Source organism: Lolium perenne, chromosome 6 (genome assembly GCF_019359855.2).
Source record: "Lolium perenne isolate Kyuss_39 chromosome 6, Kyuss_2.0, whole genome shotgun sequence".
NCBI lineage: Eukaryota > Viridiplantae > Streptophyta > Magnoliopsida > Poales > Poaceae > Lolium > Lolium perenne.
Window position 1 is genome coordinate 49,498,239 of NC_067249.2, and position 18,836 is coordinate 49,517,074.

Genomic DNA, 18,836 nt, shown 5'->3' on the forward strand with positions numbered 1-18,836 from the left:
TATGTGCTTCATACCACCAGAATTACTGCTTCTAATACATTTACCTAATGCTTCAACCAAAGTAAAGGGTCTGGTACACTTATCCTTCAAAGCATATGTATGAATTCTTTACATGGCACCACAGGTTGCTCCAAAATAGATATTTCATACTGAACAGCAAACAAATCTGATGTGCATTGCAGTTTTTGTGTAAACCTATAGATGTGTTTCTTACAATAATTTTTCAAGTATGTACTAATAATATCAACCTGACTACATTTCTGTAGTTAACATTATCGCAGCATCTATAACCTCAACTCAACGCCTGCAGCCCTCGCTTCGTCAGCTTGTCTTGCAAGTTTCATCCATGTGCATTCTTGTATCGTGTGACCTTCTTCATTGCAATAGGGACATGTTTTCACCCTTGCCTTCCTCTTCATTGCAGGTTCCTTCTTGGTCTTGGGTTCACTCGCCTTCTTTTGTCTCTTTTTGTTTGCTTCTTCTCTTAGCTCGATCAAAGGCTTATGTCGCTTTTCTGTTACTTTTGGACGTCCTTTAGGTTTGTTCCTGGGTGGGTTTCGCAGGTTGCCACTTCCTTGTGCTTCATTTACTGCTGCTTTCTGTTGTGCTTCATTACCCTGATGTCCTGCTTCATGCTGTTCCGGCTGCATATCTTCTGGCTGTTGCTGCATTCCATTTCGAGCTCTCCTCATGTTAGTTACAATTTTACTTGCCTCATCAACCATACTTGACACAATTGCATATGTATCTTCAGCGTAGCAAGCATCCGAAGCAAGATTGTTCATCTTCCTGCACAGTGCATTGTACTTCAGTGTATTGGTTGTAGGAACCCCAAATCTGATTGTGTTTGCGCTGGGGTCTGGTGGAGTTGTTGTTGTCGCAGCAGACCAGCGATGAAGCAAGTACCTTGCTGGTATTTCTTGGACATTTAGGTGCACCATCACTCTGATGATGTGTGCGCATAAAAGACCACACATCTCGAATGTGTTGCAACCACAACTATACAATGATTCCGCAGCATCAACTTCAACTCGATATGTTTTAACATCAAGTCCAATGTTTGGAATAAGATCGAAACTCAACTTTTCTGCTTCAACATGAATTGGATGAAACCTTGTTGATGTCGAAATCATTTTCTGGAACCTTTCAAACACTTCTGGGGTGTAGAATTTCTGAGATTGTGCCTCAATGCTCCAACTGCAGAAAATGATAGTTGCAAACATAAACAACTATTAGATATTTGTAGATATATATTATTACATTTTCATTGCTGCAAGCATATATGAACAAATCGAAAGTTGCATCATGAGGAAGTTGGATATATCTAACCTTCCCCAAAGAGGTCTCCCTGTTGTCTCCATGGTGAAACCTGCATTATCTTCACGATCTAGCATCAAGCTCTGGCACAATTCATATTGCTGCACAAAATTCCACACGGATTCACTTGGTGAATTCAGCCCTTCAGATCTTCCAGTTGTAGATGTAAACGGGAAGAATCTGTGCCTGAAATAGACAGGTGCCCATTTTTTTCGACTGTCCCACATGTTCTGTAGGTGTTTGTTTTCAGACATCGAGTGTACTTGCAGCATGTGCTTCCAGCAGTACTCAAATTGTTCAGGTGAATCTGTCCCATATATGCAGGAATAGAAAGCATCAGCAAAAGGGTGCCCATCAACTAATTTTGGACCGAGTTTCCTTCTCGCCAAGTTCACCACATGGTAGAAGCAACATCTGTGTATTGAGTGAGGGAAAACTTTGGATATTGCATTACCAATTTGCTGATCTTGATCTGTCATTATATGATCAGGCGCCACTTGATTCATCGCCATCATCCACCTTTCAAAAACCCACTTGAATGTTTCAAATGTTTCATCAGGTAGCAAAGCACAGCCCAACACAATTGTGTGTGTATGGTTATTTATCCCGACTATTGGCACAAAAGGCATATTGTATCTATTAGTACAGAAGGTAGTGTCAAAAAAGACACAGTCCTTGTACTTTGGATACAACGACCTAGTTCTCCCGTCCACCCAGAACAGAGCCCTTACAGCATTATTCTCATCCAGTTGTGTTGCATAAAAGAAGCTCGGGCTTTCAGCTTTTCTTTTTTCAAAGTACTCAATTGTCAGACTCATGTCTCGCAGTGAGACATCATTACGAAGCATTGTTCTTATGTTTGAAACATCTCTCTTCACATAACCCAATGTCCTCAGGTCACCACCACGAACATTTCCTAGTCACCCCATAATCTGAGCAGTACTAATGTTCTGATTATGCAAGGTTTGCAGCAACTGAAAGTCCTCTTCTGGCACCTTCCTATGTGAGCGGTAATATCTGCGTCGCCCTAGTTGCTTCACCATAGGGTGTGTGTGATCCTCTGTGAAAACTGTCACTGTCCAACGACCGTTTCGTTTGCCAACATGCATATGTGCTTTGCAATCGTAGCGCAACAGTCTGTTTTGTTGCCTTGTATCAGACAGGTCCATATGCAGCCCTTTTTTTTGGATTGTTTCTCCGCGGTGAAGCTGCTCATGTCAACTGGACTATCCATCATATTTGCAGCAGAATCTTTTCTGTTTCGGTTCCCTTGAGTTGCAGCAGAAGTTTTCCCAGTATGGACGCACTCGAACACCCTGTTCAGTATTGTATCCTTTGGTACATTGCGTGCTGTACTGTATCTTGTGTTTCCTATTCTTATGCCAAACCCTGTTTTGTAGGCATAGTCATTGTAGACTTTATATGCTTCTTCTAGATCATCGAATTCCATGCCAACATAAGGAACAGCTGGCTGCGAAGATATCTCATCAGCTGCTTCTTCAACAGCATTACCACTTGCAGCACTTTCTGGCCCCGGAACAAACGTAGCACTTTCTGGCCCCGGCACAAAAGAAGAACTTCCTGGTTCCGGTACAAACTCAGCATTTTCATTCACCGTAGCATCAACACCACAATTTTCTTCATACTGCTGGTTGAGATCAAACCCTCCTAGAATGCTGTCAGCAACAAACCTCTGCAAACATTTTTAGTTATGGTTAGTTGATACAATTTTTAGTCATGTTGTATGGCAGCACAACAAAAATTAGTTGAACATCATGTTGCATAAACTACAGTGCTTCAATGAAACAATGTGAGAAAAATAATATTACACCACAACTAACCTTTTGATCATTGAAACACTATTTTTCTGAATAAATTCACATCTGCTACCTAGTATAAGAAAATGCTACCAAAACAGCTACTGTGCAAACAAACATGAAGCAATGTCACATTTAGTTTGCAATAGTGTACAAAATCATCCACACAAAGCATCTGCTACATTGAAGCACTAGGACAACATGTCAATCATCATGAGGACAGGAAACCCTAGCAGCATTAGCAACAGCAAATAGCAGACAGGATCACTTACCGAAGGAGCAGGTTCTTCAATCTCAGGGTCCTGAGTAAAAATTACTTCAGGGTTGTTGTAGCGAGGACGAAAACCTTGCAACAGATCACCCTCTCTCCCGCTTGCCTGAGCACCCTCACATCGTCGGGGACGACCATGGTTTGAAGCAGAGAAGGATGCCACCTTCGATGGTGGCGCGGCCAGGTGATTTGGATCACCTTCGGAGGGGAAGAGGATTGATCGGAGTAGGTGGGCCATCCTCCCGCCGTCGATTGCTGCAGCGTCCTCCGGCGATTGCTACCTGGCGCGCCGCCGCGCCGCGCCGCGATCGCCGTCTTCCGCCGAGATCCGTCCAGGGTGGTGAGTTTGCTGCGAGCAAACAGAAGGTTGCTTCAATGAAGCATGAGCGGGAGAGAGGGAGAGGTGGCTCCAGATCGGACGGTCCTAATTAAACGCATCGACGGTTACCGATCCAGAGGCTCGGTCGGTCGGTGCCTCCGGAGGATCCTCAGCGCGGTCCATAAAAGAACCCGATCAGCGACCTGTTAACTGAACAAAATGCCATCTGTCGCAGAATAATGAGCCTGATGCAGGTATCCACCAACTACTGCCCACTCTCTGAAGCAGAATCCTTCCATGCTCCATCATAATACCAATCAAGTAAAGAACAAACCTCTACCAACTTATTCATAATTTCGCTTCTCTGCAATATGTTTTCTCACAAATGAAAGAAAGAATACTACTGTACGTTGTTATATGTACCCCGGGCTTCACTCTTCAGTTTACTGGGCAGAGCTCTTGCTACTTGTTATGGGTGAAAAACAGGGCAGAGTAAAAGATGAGTATAAGATGTCACATCATAAGGTCAGGTTGTACATTACTTGAGATTTTACTACTTATCATGCTCGGTTAATGATGAATGATCTGATATCAGATACCATTAAAGTTCTCACAGGCAGCAACCAGGCCTGTTTTTTGACAAACAAAGAAGATCCTCGCAATCACAAACGATGAATTGATCTAAAGGATGACAAGAATCTCAAATCTTGACGAAAAGTTTGATACATATATATTCATATTCATCGATTCATGTAGCATAATATTTGTACAGGGATAAACGAAGGCATAAAATGCTAGGATTTTTACATAAGACAGAGGCATGGCAATGTCGACAAGATGCCTAGTATCGACCCAAGGCTCGCTGAATCCTCCTGCGGCTGATCCGACTGGCGCGCGAGGAGCACGTGCTGGCGCCGCTCCTCTTGTACGGGTGATGGCGGCGGTGGCACGGACGCGACTCGTCGTCAGACACCTGGGGCGACGGAGGCGGCGTGCTGGGCGTGTAATCCGGCGACGCGGCGTGACTTGGAGGAGTCGACGGAGTGTAGTACGGCGACGCGCGTGACTCGGCGTCAGACACCGGGGGTGACGAAGGCGGCGTACTGGGCGTGTAGTCCGGCGACGCGGCGTACCTCGGAGGAGTCGACGGAGTGTAGTCCGGTGACGCGGCGTGGCAAGAAGGCGTCGACGGAGTGTACTCAGGCGATGCAGCGCGATCTGACGGCGTCAGTGGCGTGTAATCCGGGGACGACGGTGGCACCATGTGGAAAACGAGCCGCGACGACGGGCTCGAGGGCGTGTAGTCCGGCGACACGGCGCGCAGAGAAGGGCTCGAGGGCGTGTAGTCCGGCGAACCCATGCGCGGCGAAGGGCTCGATGGCGTGTAGTCTGACGAACCGGCATGCAGCGAAGAGCTCGATGGCGTGTAGTCTGGCGAATCCGCGCGCGGCGAAGGGCTTGAAGGCGTGTACTCCGCGGACGACGAGGTGTAGGACTCGTCGAAGTCCAAGAAAAAGGGGGCGCCCGTTGACGATGGCGAGTAGTCTGGTGAATCCGCGCGCGGCGAAGGGCTCGACGGCGTGTACTCCTCGTAGTACTCCACATACGACGGGCTGTAGGACGAGTCCAAGAAGAAGAGGGCGTCCGTCGACGAAAGCATCAGGCCGCGCTGAGACGGCGGCGAGGGCGCACCCGGCGTGTATGACGGCGGCGATGAGAGGGAGTCGGCGCTGGGGCAGAACTCTGACGTGAGCGCCATCATCGTGCTGGATGACTGGATCAGTGGATCGCTCTTGCTCGATCGCTCGTGTGGCCGGCGATCAAAGAAGTGCGGATAGGCGGAAAAGGAAGACTGCGATCGAACATTTATGGACATTTATCGGGGCGGTCGCGTGGCAGCCACGCACTGAGTTCATCCGGAAGTCGGATCGGATTCGGATCTCATTCGGGGCGGTCGCGTGTACTGGCTAATGCCGTAGTACACGATGATGGGGGTGGCTGACGCGTCCGCCATGGTCGTTCAGTCTTGTACGACCGGATGCCCGGCGCGCTGCGCAATTTCATCAGCAGCGTCAGTGGCATCGGCGACGTGTTCATCTTCATCAGCAGCGCACTCATCTCCTTCATTTCGGCCGCGTCACCAACAGCTAGCGGCGACAGCTGGTTCTTCTACTTTTACTCTCTTCACGGGCATCAACGCTGTCGGGCTCATGCTCTACCTCTTGTTGGCTAAGTCCTACGCCTACAACAACCGCAAGAGGATCATCTGATCGAGTGAGTACTGGGGATGATCACTTTGAGGTTACGACACACGATTGTCATGCATCCATTAGGCATTAGGTAGGAAAAACAAACATCTGCTATTAAGCAGGCAGATAATAACATGCAGAAAAAGAAATTGATGGACCCTAGCGGCCACCTACCATGAGCTAGCTTGAGTTTCCAAGATGGTAACGATGCGCTCATTCATCCGAGGATAGGATAAGATGCAATCATAGATGGAGCAGTTTTTTGCAGTGATATCATTGCACTACTACCATTCTTTTATTCTCAAGGGTTGGGGCTCAAATCTCTATATGGGCATACTAGGAAAAGGAAAATCGAGTTGAAAGAAGAGTTGGCCTACATTGGGGCACTTAAAGAAGATTCTGAATTACCCAGTGACCTAAGCATAAGGAGAACCATGATCACAATTGAATTAATGAAAATTTATACCAACGAGGAATTGATGTGGTACCAAAAATCACATGAAAAATGGCTCCTTGAGGGAGTACAAGCTACTTCCATCGTGTGGCCAATGGTCGCAAAAGGAAAAATACTATGTTGCCCCTTGATGATAATGGAGTGACCATTGAGGGGACTGACAATCTCATTGACCATGCTACCTCATATTACAAAAACTTGTTGTCCTGGCACGTGGAAATCTTTCCAATAGGCCATTCTATGTGGAAGTAGAGTGAGAAAATGAATGATGGTGATAATGAGATCATTAGCAGGGCCCTTCAGAGTGGAAGAAGTAAAAGATGCCATGTTTTCTATGACAAAAAACAAAGCTCCTTGTCAAAAATGACATTATGAGCCTCTTCTATGTTTTTCATGATGGTCCTTTGGGCGTGCAGTCTCAACTATGGTATCATCACCCTTCTGCCAAAAATGTCTTTTGCTAATAAAATCAGTCAATATAGACCTATTTGCTTGCTTAGATGTATCTATAAGCTGCTCACCAAAGTCCTTACCATCAGAGTGGAACCTTTCCTCCCCAAAATTATTAGCTTACACCAAAATGCTTTTATGAAAAATAGAAACATTGTTGATGGGATAATGTCCCTCAATGAGCTAATGCATCACACTCATGTGAAAAAGCATACTAGTGTTGTCAACTTGATTTCGAAAATGCGTTTGACAAAGTTAATTGGGAATTCCTCCTAGACAGTCAACGAGGTATGGGCTTTGGAGACTTCTGGTGTAACAAAGTTGAAAAAATACTGCATAACGACACCGTTTCAGTGAAAATTAATAATGTGATAGGCCCATATTTTCAAAGCTCTAAGGGGGTTCATTAATGTGATCCCATGTCCCCTTTTCTTATTAATTCTGTTGCACAATGCATTGATAAAATGGTGCTTGAAGCACAAAACAATGGGATCTTGGTGGGCCTGGCACCTGATCTTATCGATAAGGGAGTGGCCATCATGCAATATGCGGATGATACGATCCTTTGCCTTTCACATGATTCTGATAAAGCTATTAACCTAAAACTCTTGCTCTACCTTTTTGAGCTAATGTCGGGGCTCAAAATAAATTACCAACAACGTGAAATTTCCTCATTGGAGGAGACAATGGTATCGATGGCTTCTATGCTAACATGTTTGGCTGCTAGGTCGGAAACCTTCCTATGAAATATCTTGGCGTCCATGTCTCTTTCTGATGTTTGACAAACTCGGATTTGGACTATATTGATAGCAAATTCATAAAAAAAAACTTGATGCCTGGATTGGTGGATCCTCCTCTTCTGGGGGAAGATTGACTTTAGTTGACTCCTGCTTATCTAATCTTCCCTCGTATCCCATGGCTATGTTCCTCTTGAATAAAACCTACATTGAAAAGCTTGACAAACACAGACGTCGCTTATTCTGGCATGGTAAGAAACAAAAAAGGGATACTATATGGTCATATGGACCAGGGTTTGTGGATCGAAAAAGAAAGGTGGCCTAGGAGTTAAAGATCTAAGGAAGCAAAACATATGCCTTCTATGCAAGTGGTGGTGGTAGCTTGATAACCTGGATGGCTTGTGGCAAAAAAAATCATCAAAGAGAAATATAAAAAAACAGTGGCTACGGTCACCCAAAAATTTAAAGATTTCCCTTGCTGGAAAGAAATTTTAAAAGTCAAAGAAACTTATTTTGCTGGGAGGAAAGTGATTTTGAAAAATGGAAATGTTACCAGGCTCTGGAAAGACCCAATTATGGGCGAGCAACCTTTCTCTGACAGATTCCCAGTTTTATTTAACCTCTATCAGGTTCAAGATTGTACCATAAAAATGCAGAGATGCAAATTACATTATCCCCTTCCGTAGACGCTTAAGAGGGGAGTTACTTGATCATTGGAACTATGTCTTAAACATTCTTCATTAGGCTCCCTTTCATGATGAAAATGATAGAATTGCCTGGTCCCTAAATAAAAAATACTATTTTCTCCACTAGATCTGTTTACACCTTGCTGGAGAAGAACCTGGCTAGATCTCATAACAATTGAATATGGAAAACCAAAATTCCATTCAAAATTAAGATCTTCATGTGGCAACAATGTAAAGATGCTATCCTTACTCGTGAAAATATGGAAAAAAGGAAGTGGTCTGGAGAACCAATATGTTCCTTTTGCAGGCAAGTTGAAACGAATGACCATCTTTTTTTACTTGTAACACTTCCAGCAGTCTGGGGTGTATTGGCTTCGGCCATGGGGGCGAGATGTGTTCCTACCTCCTTTTGGCAAGCTATGGCATATGCCCCCGACTTTGAGAAATTCTATGTTATTATCATTGCAACATTTTGCTGGGCAATCTGGAACGTGAGAAATAAAATCACATTTAAAAAACATATCCTGAGATTGCCAAGTGAAATCACATACTTTACTGTGTCCTTGATTGTGTAATGGGCAGGTCTACAAAAGGTGGATGCCAAAAAGAGCTTGTTTGGACACAAGGCGTACATCTGCTGCTCTGAACCCGACGCAGATGTTGATGATCACCAGCGCCTGAAGCAACGACTTCGATGCTTAGTTTCAGTTTCCTAGCCAATGAACATATTGCTTCTGTTTAGTGTTCTGAACCTGTTATGTGGATTTATATTGGTGGTATCAGGTTTTCGTCCCATAGTAGATATTCGATGTTGAGTATTCATAGTGGTTTCCTGGCAGCTCGCTTCCCTTCTCCCTACCCCCTCTCTTTTGTAAAATAACTTGAACTTGTTATTTTCATTAAATACAATGGTAAGGGGTGGAAGCCCGGCTGGAAAAGATATCGGATATTCTGGAGAGCTGAATTCTGAATTGGTGCCTAGAATATTTACATTGCAAACCGATCTTGTCCTGAATCCTGATCAAAATAATTCAGCTTGGTAAGATGAATCAAGTTAATTAGGAGACACTAAAGCCTGTGGTAAGCTGTGTTGCATCTACTGCCCTTTTTTCTTTGAATGCTTAGCACCTGCAAGTGACCTTATTAGAGCATCTCCAATCGCGTCCCCCAAACCGTTCCCCAAAATGCGCCAGATTGAGCGTTTGGGGGACGTGTTTTGTTCGTGCCGCGTTTTGGGGGACGTCGCTTCCCAGCCGCGCCGCCCCCAAATAAATATTGCTGCACGAAAATAAAGGGTTTCGTTCAGATTTGATTATATATTACAAAGTTTGAATGAAAATGGCTAGATTTCATCTAAACCTAGACTACTGACCGCCCGGCGGTGCGTTCGACAGCCCCGCCCCGTTGTCGCCTCCCCTCCGCCGTAGCTCCTCCTGCGCGCGCATCATCTCCTTGCGTTGGGCGGTGGCCAGACGCCACCGCTCCAGCCGCGCGTCCTCGTCCGCCCTCCCCTGCTGCGCCGCATGGAGGGAGAGCTCGACGGCGCGACGAATCTGCTCCTCTTCGCGGGCACGGGCGTCGTCCTGGAGCTTTTTCTCCGACTCGAAGGACTCGACGAGCGCGCGTTGCTGATCGGCCGTCTCGTCCGGGTGCGGCCCGTCGTCGTCGGACCACTCGAACTCATCGTCGTCGTTGTCCTCCACCTCGGTCTCCTCCTCCTCCGCCTCGGCCTCCTCCTCCTCCACATCCGTTGGCACCTGCATCATCGCCGCCGCCAACACGTCCGCCCGCCTCCCCCAGATCACCGCCAACGCCGCCTCCCGCTGTTGACGCTCCTGTGCTGCTAGCTGCTAGTTGCGCTCGACCGACTCCCACCGCCGCCGCTCCATCGCCTCCTGATGTTCACGGTACAGCGCCTCCGCTCATCGCGCTGGCGCCGCCGCTCATCAGCCCACCGCTGCTCCATCTCCTCCTTCCGGCGCCGTCGTGCCTCTTCTGTCGTCGAGGAGTCGAACACCGCAATGGTGTCCGCCATCGCCTCCTCGTGCCACGCTACTGCGGCCGCGGCCTCGTCAGCTACGGGGCCAAGGGCGCAGAACGCCGGTAGATCCGCCGCGTGTACCGCCTCACGCTGCTGGCGGGCGTGCTGCTCGAGTGCCTCCCTTCGCTGCTGATGTTGTGCACGCCAGTTCTGCATCCCTCGCAGCTGCCGCTCTTCCCGGGCCACGGGGTCGGTGTCGACCTGCGAATCCGGGACTGGAAGTGGAGGAGACGGCAGTGGAGGGAACTGGCCAGCGCCTGGGCGGTTCGCCATTGCCACTGGTGGTGGAGGAGACGATGGAGCGACGAGGGCTGTTTTTTTGCCGGCGGCTGTGGTTGCTACCAGTGATCCGAGAGACCTTTTATAGATGCTGGCGTCGGGAAGAAAACACGGGAAGAGGCGGGAAGATCGCGCGGGAACGGGAGGTGGCGTGCGAACGCCGGCGACGCGTGGAGGTTGCGCAGCACCGACGAGACGTCTCGCCTGCCCCTCCATCGCCATTAAGGCAAAGATGCCGCCGTGTGTCACTGCGTGCAAATAACTTTCGCCGCGAGGTAGGCGACGGTTAGGTTAAAATTTGTTGTGCCGCTGACGCGTCGGTCCCGGCACTCCCCGCCTCGCTTTTCGTTGTGTCCGGCGTGCCCGGAGCGTCCCCTGTGGGACGGGGACGGCGTCGGGGCGCCGGACATCGTATCGGGGCGCGCCGGACAAAAATGGGCTCTGGGGGACGCGGCTGGAACGTTTTTTGGTCCAACGCGCCCCAAATTGCTTTGGGGGACGCGAGTGGAGATGCTCTTAGTTTTCCTGCCGCATCATGTTGTTGTCACAAGTAACTTTGTTAGAGCAAAGCCCCTAAATCACGTCGGAATCGTATTTTTCCAGCCGATTTACGGGTTCGGGTCGAAAGTGGCGCATAACAGAGACTGAACTTGCTGCCCGGTCCGAAAAATTTCAGACTCGACCCCTATTAATACAGACTGAAGGGCGGTTTACAGGCCCAAAACTGAACGGATTTTTCCAACGCCGCCGTCCGTACAACCGCCTCCCGCCGCCGATTTGTGGTTGCTTTACTAAAATTATGCATCGCTGGTCAAACATCCTATCAGCCCGCTCCAATCCCAACCATATCTATATCAATTCTCGGCGATATAGACTAATTCCGACCGATTGACGGTGGTGCTACTGTTTCGATTAACTTGCTAGCTAGGTGATTTCTTGCTTGTGCGCCGGCGCGCAGGTCGCGTGAGGCCTTGACGCATGCTTCACAGATGCGCGTGTGCGCATGTACTAGCAGCTAGGTGATTTCTTGCTTGGACGGCGGCCGCACATTCCATCGCTCGGCAGCTCTGCTCGCAACGGCGGAGCCAGGAATTTCTCACGCCACGGGCGAACAACAAAAGCCAATTTTTTTTTTTTTGCCTATAATTACCCCAGTTCTAAGGCATAACAGAATATAGCTAATTTAAGCACTCTATTTAATGGTGTTTCAACAATTCAACTCACAACTTCAGATATAATAAAAGACAATATGTAGCATACATGAAACAAAACTACAAAAGATGGTACCAAATGGATGATCAGCTTGTCGAGCCTCCCATGACTTCATCTTCGGTAGTAGAAGAAGCCAGCCCTTGAAATATAAGATGTTGATCGTTCATCAGTACATACAGAAGCAACATGAGATAGTTCATAATAGATGCAAAAAAATGAAAACTTACTTCTAGGACGAGGTAAAAGGCCTTTACGAGAGCAATATCCTTGAAATCGCTCTATGATCTTTGACTCTTCAATACTAACAAATACATCTCGCTCAATATAACAGACCATTCTGTGATTCATCCAATCATCACCCATCTTGTTCCTCAACCCGGTTTTGATGATGCTCATTGCTGAAAAGGCCCTTTCCACTGTTGCAGTTGCAACTGGTAAAATTAATGCTAACTCAACAAGGCGATAAACCAAGGGGAAAGTGTAGGGATTCGTTGCATAGAAAACAAAAATTTTCCTAACGCGAGAACGCAATCCAAGCTAAGATGCAATCTAGAAGACGGGAGCAATGAGAGGATGATCAAGACTCACCCTTGAAGATTTCCAAAGCCTACAAGAGTAGGCTCTTGTTGCTGCGGTAGACGATCACTTGCCGCTTGCAAAAGCGCGTAGAAGATCTTGACGGTGCCACAGTCGGGCAGCACCTCCGTACTCGGTCACACGTACAGCTCGATGAAGACACCTCCTCCTTGTTCCAGCAAGCGGGGAGATGTGGTAGATGGGATCTAGTCCAGCAGCACAACGGCGTGGTGGTGGTGGAGAGTTTGCACGGACAGGACTTCGCCTAGTCGCGTTGGGTGGAAGAAACTAGCCAAAAGGTGGAGCAAACGGAGCAAACGGCCGCGGAACAAAAATCTGATTATTTTGCGCCGTGCTTGTCCTCCTTTTATAGGCGTGCAAGGCGGTGGATATCAGCGTGGAAGCCACGCCAAAAAATCGATCGGATCGATCGATCCGTAAGGCACAAGGCTTTGCCTTTCCTTGCCGTGCAGCACATACCATCCCATGGCCGTGAGCACTCCCTGGGCGTGTGTGTGGCCGGCCGATCGGCCCAACTAGCCTGCCCCGCGTGAGCACTAGTTGGCCCTTGGCCTTGGGCGTGGCCGGCCTTGCCCTTTTTTTTTTCTTTTCCTTTGCCTCCTTTCTTTTGATAGTTTGTCTACATGAGCTACTTAATTGGCTCATTAGCAAAATTTTTCATAGACTACTTCTAGTCCCACATTTATTTCTACCCAATAAATTAATATTAATATTTACTAATTCAATTAATTAATAAATCATTAATCATCTTCCCAGAATAATTCCGTAACTCTCCAAAACTATTTCTTTAATCCCGAAACTACCCCTACCAACATCGTAACCTTAAGTGTGTCACCCTACGGTTTGAGAATGTGCAGACATGACCGAGACGCCTCTCCGATCAATAATCATCAGCGGGATCTGGAGATCCGTAATGACTCCTACATATTCAACGATGAACTATGTGATCGAATGAACCATTTACATACGATACCGATTCCCTTTGTCACGCGATATTTTACTTGTCCGAGGTTTGTTCATCGGTATCTCTATACCTCGTTCAACCTCGTCTCATGACAAGTACTCTTTACTCGTACCGTGGTATGTGGTCTCTTATGAACTTATTCATATGCTTGCAAGACATTAGACGACATTCCACCGAGAGGGCCCAGAGTATATCTATCCGTCATCGGGATGGACAAATCCCACTGTTGATCCATATGCCTCAACTCATACTTTCCGGATACTTAATCCCACCTTTATAACCACCCATTTACGCAGTGGCGTTTGATGTAATCAAAGTACCTTTCTGGTATAAGTGATTTACATGATCTCATGGTCATAAGGACTGGGTAACTATGTATCGAAAGCTTATAGCAAATAACTTAATGACGTGATCTTATGCTACGCTTAATTGGGTGTGTCCATTACATCATTCATATAATGACATAACCTTGTTATTAATAACATCCAATTTCCATGATCACGAAACCATGATCATCTATTAATCAACAAGCTAGTTATACAAGAGGCTTACTAGGGACTCCTTGTTATTCACATAACACACATGTATCAATGTTTCGGTTAATACAATTATAGCATGGTATGTAAACATTATCATAAACACAAAGATATATAATAACCATTTATTATTGCCTCTTGGGCATATCTCCAACAGTCTCCCACTTGCACTAGAGTCAATAATCTAGTTTTACATTTGTAAAGATATAACACCTTGGCCTTCCGGTGCTTTATCATGTATTGCTCACGGGAGAGGTTTTAGTCAACGGATCTGACACGCTCAGAAACGTATGTATTTTGTAATTTATTTGCGTCTCAACGCATCACTCATTTCCAAATGAGTCGGCATTAAATATGTTCGGTCTTCTGGTGGAACCTTAATTCCGCGGTCTGAAATATGTCACTAATATTGTCATACACAATATAGCTTCATAGTTCTGACACTATCGGAACTACACCAAGTTCTCAAAGAACCTCTTGACTTAACATCCTCAGTCATTGTCAAAACAATGACATACTCTGCCTTCTTTTGTAGAATCCAACAGAATATTTAGAACTCTTCTAAATCTAGCATAGACAACTTCTAGCTCATTGTGCTACTTTTTAAACAACACTTAGTCTAATTTGAGATTGAAATTTTATTTTCATATGTGACAAAACAAATATCGGTGCAACACCTTACAGTGATTTGTTTGTCATTTCTCCATACAAAACTATATATATATATCCTTGGTTCTTCTCAAGTACTCAAGAATATTCTTTACTGTTTTTCAATGATAATCATATGAATCATTCTGGTATATGCTCCTAACTCTTTAGAGCACAGGACATCTGATTTTGTACATATTCTTCGTGATCTAAATCACTCATGTGTTTTTACTCATCGAGTGTCAGATACACTTAAGTCTTGTTAAAACTTCACATGACAAGAACATTTTCTTAATATTTCTATATTGAACTATTTTAATATCCATTCTATGTACTTTGACTTAAACATATTATGTGTTTCAATCTATCTTCATAGATCTTGACACTAAATATGTTTCAGTCCATATCCTTTCATTGAAGTTAATTTCTCAATGAAACCTTTTAATCAAGTATATAATTACATCATTTATAACCAACTATATGTCATCTACATAAAGTATTATAAATATGTCTCAGCGCTCCCACTTAATTTCTTGCAAATGCAAGCCTCTTCATCGTCTCTGATGAAATCAAAAACTCTTTGACTATTTTATCCGGTGAAGATTCCAACTCCGCGATACTCACTTCATCAAATTGAAGTTTGTATATCTATCTAGTATTCCACGGATCAGCAAAACTCTTGGTTGTATCTTGTATACATCTTTAATACACACTTCTGATAAGTAATGTATTTTGCCATCCTACTAACATATCTCATAAAAGAAATATGTAGTGATTACTAAAATAATCCATATAGACTATAAGCATTGCTACGGAAGATCTAATCTTGTCGTAGTCAACTCTTTGAACTTTGTCGTAAACAACTTTTCGATAAGTCAAGCTTCTTCAAGGATATTTCATCCAAGTCCATCAAATTTATAGATCCATTACTTTCAAAAAATATTCATCTATCTTGGATTTCATGGCGTATAGCCATTTTAACGGAGTCAGGACCCATCATAACTTCTTTGTTTGTAGTTTATTTATCATTGTTCAAAATCAATCCTTTGTCCACAAATCATTTATTTGATCACAAAGTAAACCACACCTACAAGGTTCAATATGTACTTCGATCTCCATGGCTAAAACACTTTGTAGTCATGGGAGCCATGATCGTTGTGGCCGCTTCCGGAACCATTTCCGATGCTGCGCTACTCTGATCATTATGCTCAGGTTCATAAACCTTATCAAGTTCTATTGTCCTCCCACTCAAATACTTTGCTAGAAACAATTTCTTGGAAATAAGAAACATTGACAAACACTTTTGTTTTTGTCTCCATAGTGGGAAGAATTCCCAATAAATTCTCTGGGATAACCAACAAAGACATTCATCCGATTTTGGTTGTAAACTTATTTACTTATGCTATACATATCAAAATTTAAGAAAGGACTATTAGGGTTCATACCCATGCCATAACTCGTATGGTGTCATTTCTACGGATCATGATGATGCTCTATTCAGTGTAAAAGCGGTAGTCTCTAAAGCATAATCCACAAAAATATAATGGCTTTATTTTATTTTATCTCATCATTAATCCAACAAAGTTTGGATACATCTCTTGGATACTTCATCATCACTATGATACTCCAAGAAACGTGAGTTGTAGAACAATTTCATAACTCTCTTAGATGTTTGCTAAAATTCGTAATTCAAATAGTTCCACCATGATCCAATCATAGATATTTGACTTTTCTATTACGATGATTTCCACTTCATGCTGAAAATTATTTGAATCCATTCAAATGTTTCAAACTTCTTCCTTATCGAATATGTCCACATATACTCAATTCATTGTTGAAAATTTTCATGAAGTAGAAGAATCTCCCGCACACAACTATATATGTCTAGTGAACCACATACATCATCATGTATTTTTCCACTAAGTTAGTTGCCCGTTCAACTCTTGGCCTATGAACGGTATTTTAATCATTCTCTTTTAGAAAAGATTTGCAAGCGCCAAATGATTCAAAAATCAAATGACTCCAAAAGTCCATTTACATGGAGTTCCTTCATGCATTCCTTTCTAACATGACCTAAATAGCGGTTCCACAAATAAGTGGAATTCAAATTATTTGCCTTATGGCATTTTAGCGTCAGTGTTATGTATGTGTGTTTCACCATTAAGATTTATAATAACTTATCCATCATACATGGAGTAATGTCATAATTTGAACAACTCATTGTTTTCATTTGACCAGAGCAAAATAACAATTATTAAGTTCTTTATTATAAATTCTAAGGGCTAGATAGAATGCCAACGACGAACATAATAACACTTTATTTTGTTCCAGACGTGTATTCCTATCATGTTCCTTGTCAATCACTTAGGCCATTTTATTCTTGTATTGCGTTGTTTTGTATGACACTTCATACCAACCAATATGGTACAAATACCCAAGAATTTCATTGTGTGACCAAATGGGGAATACATCCATAACATGTATATCATTTATATACACCTGAGCTAGACTTTCTAGTCTTTTCTTTTCTTTCTGCCAAAATATCTTTTTTAGTTTCTCTTTTAGCTTTCCTCATTATTCAGAAAAACACTTCAACATCATTAACTTCTAGGTTTATTGGTCAAATACCAATAACCTTGAGGTTCTTACTTTGAAGTTGATCATCATATGACAAGTGTTCCAGATTTCACTATTAGTAACTTTGTAATATGATGAACAATTTCACTCATAATTTTATCCATCATATTATGATGACTTTCCGAGACCATGTCTGTACATGCTAGACTCGTAAAGTTTTAACCTTAGTATTCGCATGTGCAAATCTGGCTTGCACCCGTTGTATGCACACGTAGAATCTATCACATCCGATCATCACGTGATGCTTCGAAACGACGAGTCTTAGCAACGGTGCATACTAAGGACGATTACTTCATGGATATGCGAATATTGTTAGTGCCCCAATAGTTGGAGGCTTGGGACGCCTTGCGTCTTCAACCTTCGTACATTCCCATAAAACTTATGAGTTTATGTAGTCTCACCAAATTATATTCTATCATCTTGCAATAAGGTCTTAGATATCACTTATATCTCATACCTTGATTATTTCTGAAAACTAAATTTTCAGCTCCTTACTTTTTAAACAAATTTGAACTTCAAGTTTCACGGAGACAAGATAACTTTAGGTACTAATTGAAACCATAGCTCTTTAAATCAACAATGTGAGGTTTACTAAAAGTTTGCAATAGGACTTAATCAATTCTTGATTCTTTAACAATACGGTACCAGTCCGTAAAGTTTCATGTCAGATTTTAACAGTATTTCTATCTCAATTACAAGACTAGCGCATGGTAGAAAACGGATGCCAATACTACAAAATTAATTCAAAATACTACTCAGACTATGTTTATGATAATTAGTTCATGTTTTAATCTAATTACTAATGAACTCCCACTTAATACAACATCCCTCATAGTTGTTAAGTGGTACACGATCCACATCCACTACACCAAAACCGATCATCACGTGAGATGTTGTAGCTTCAATGGTGAACATCAACATGTTGATCATATCATCCATATGACTCGTGTTCAACCTTTCGGTTTCCATTGTCCCGAGGCCATGTCTGTACATGCTAGGCTCGTCAAGCAAACCCAAGTATTCCGCGTGTGCAACATGGCTTACACCCGTTGTATGTGAACGTTGAATCTATCACATCCGATCATCACGAGATGCTTCGAAACGACGAACTGTACAACGGTGCATACGAGGGGAGAACACTTTATTATCTTGATATTAATGTGAGGGATCATCTTATAATGCTACCGTCGCGTTCTAAGCAAAATAAGATGCATAAAGGATTAACATCACATGCAATTCATATGTGATATGATATGGCCCTTTAGTCTTTGCGCCTTCGATCTTCATCACCAAAGCACGGACATGATCTCCATCATCAACGGGCATGATCTCCATCATCATCGACGTAGCGTCAAGGTCCATGACGCCGTCTTCATGTTTGTTCACCTCATGTAGCAACTATTACAACTACTTTGAAATACTACTCAACATGAAATTTAAAGACAACCATAAGGCTCCTGCCGGTTACCACAATACAATAATGATCATCTCATACATATTCATCATCACATTATGGCCATATCACATCACCAAACCCTGCAAAAACAAGTTAGACGTCTCTAATTTGGTTTGCATATTTTACGTGGTTTAGGGTTTTCGAGAGAGATCTAATCTACCTACGA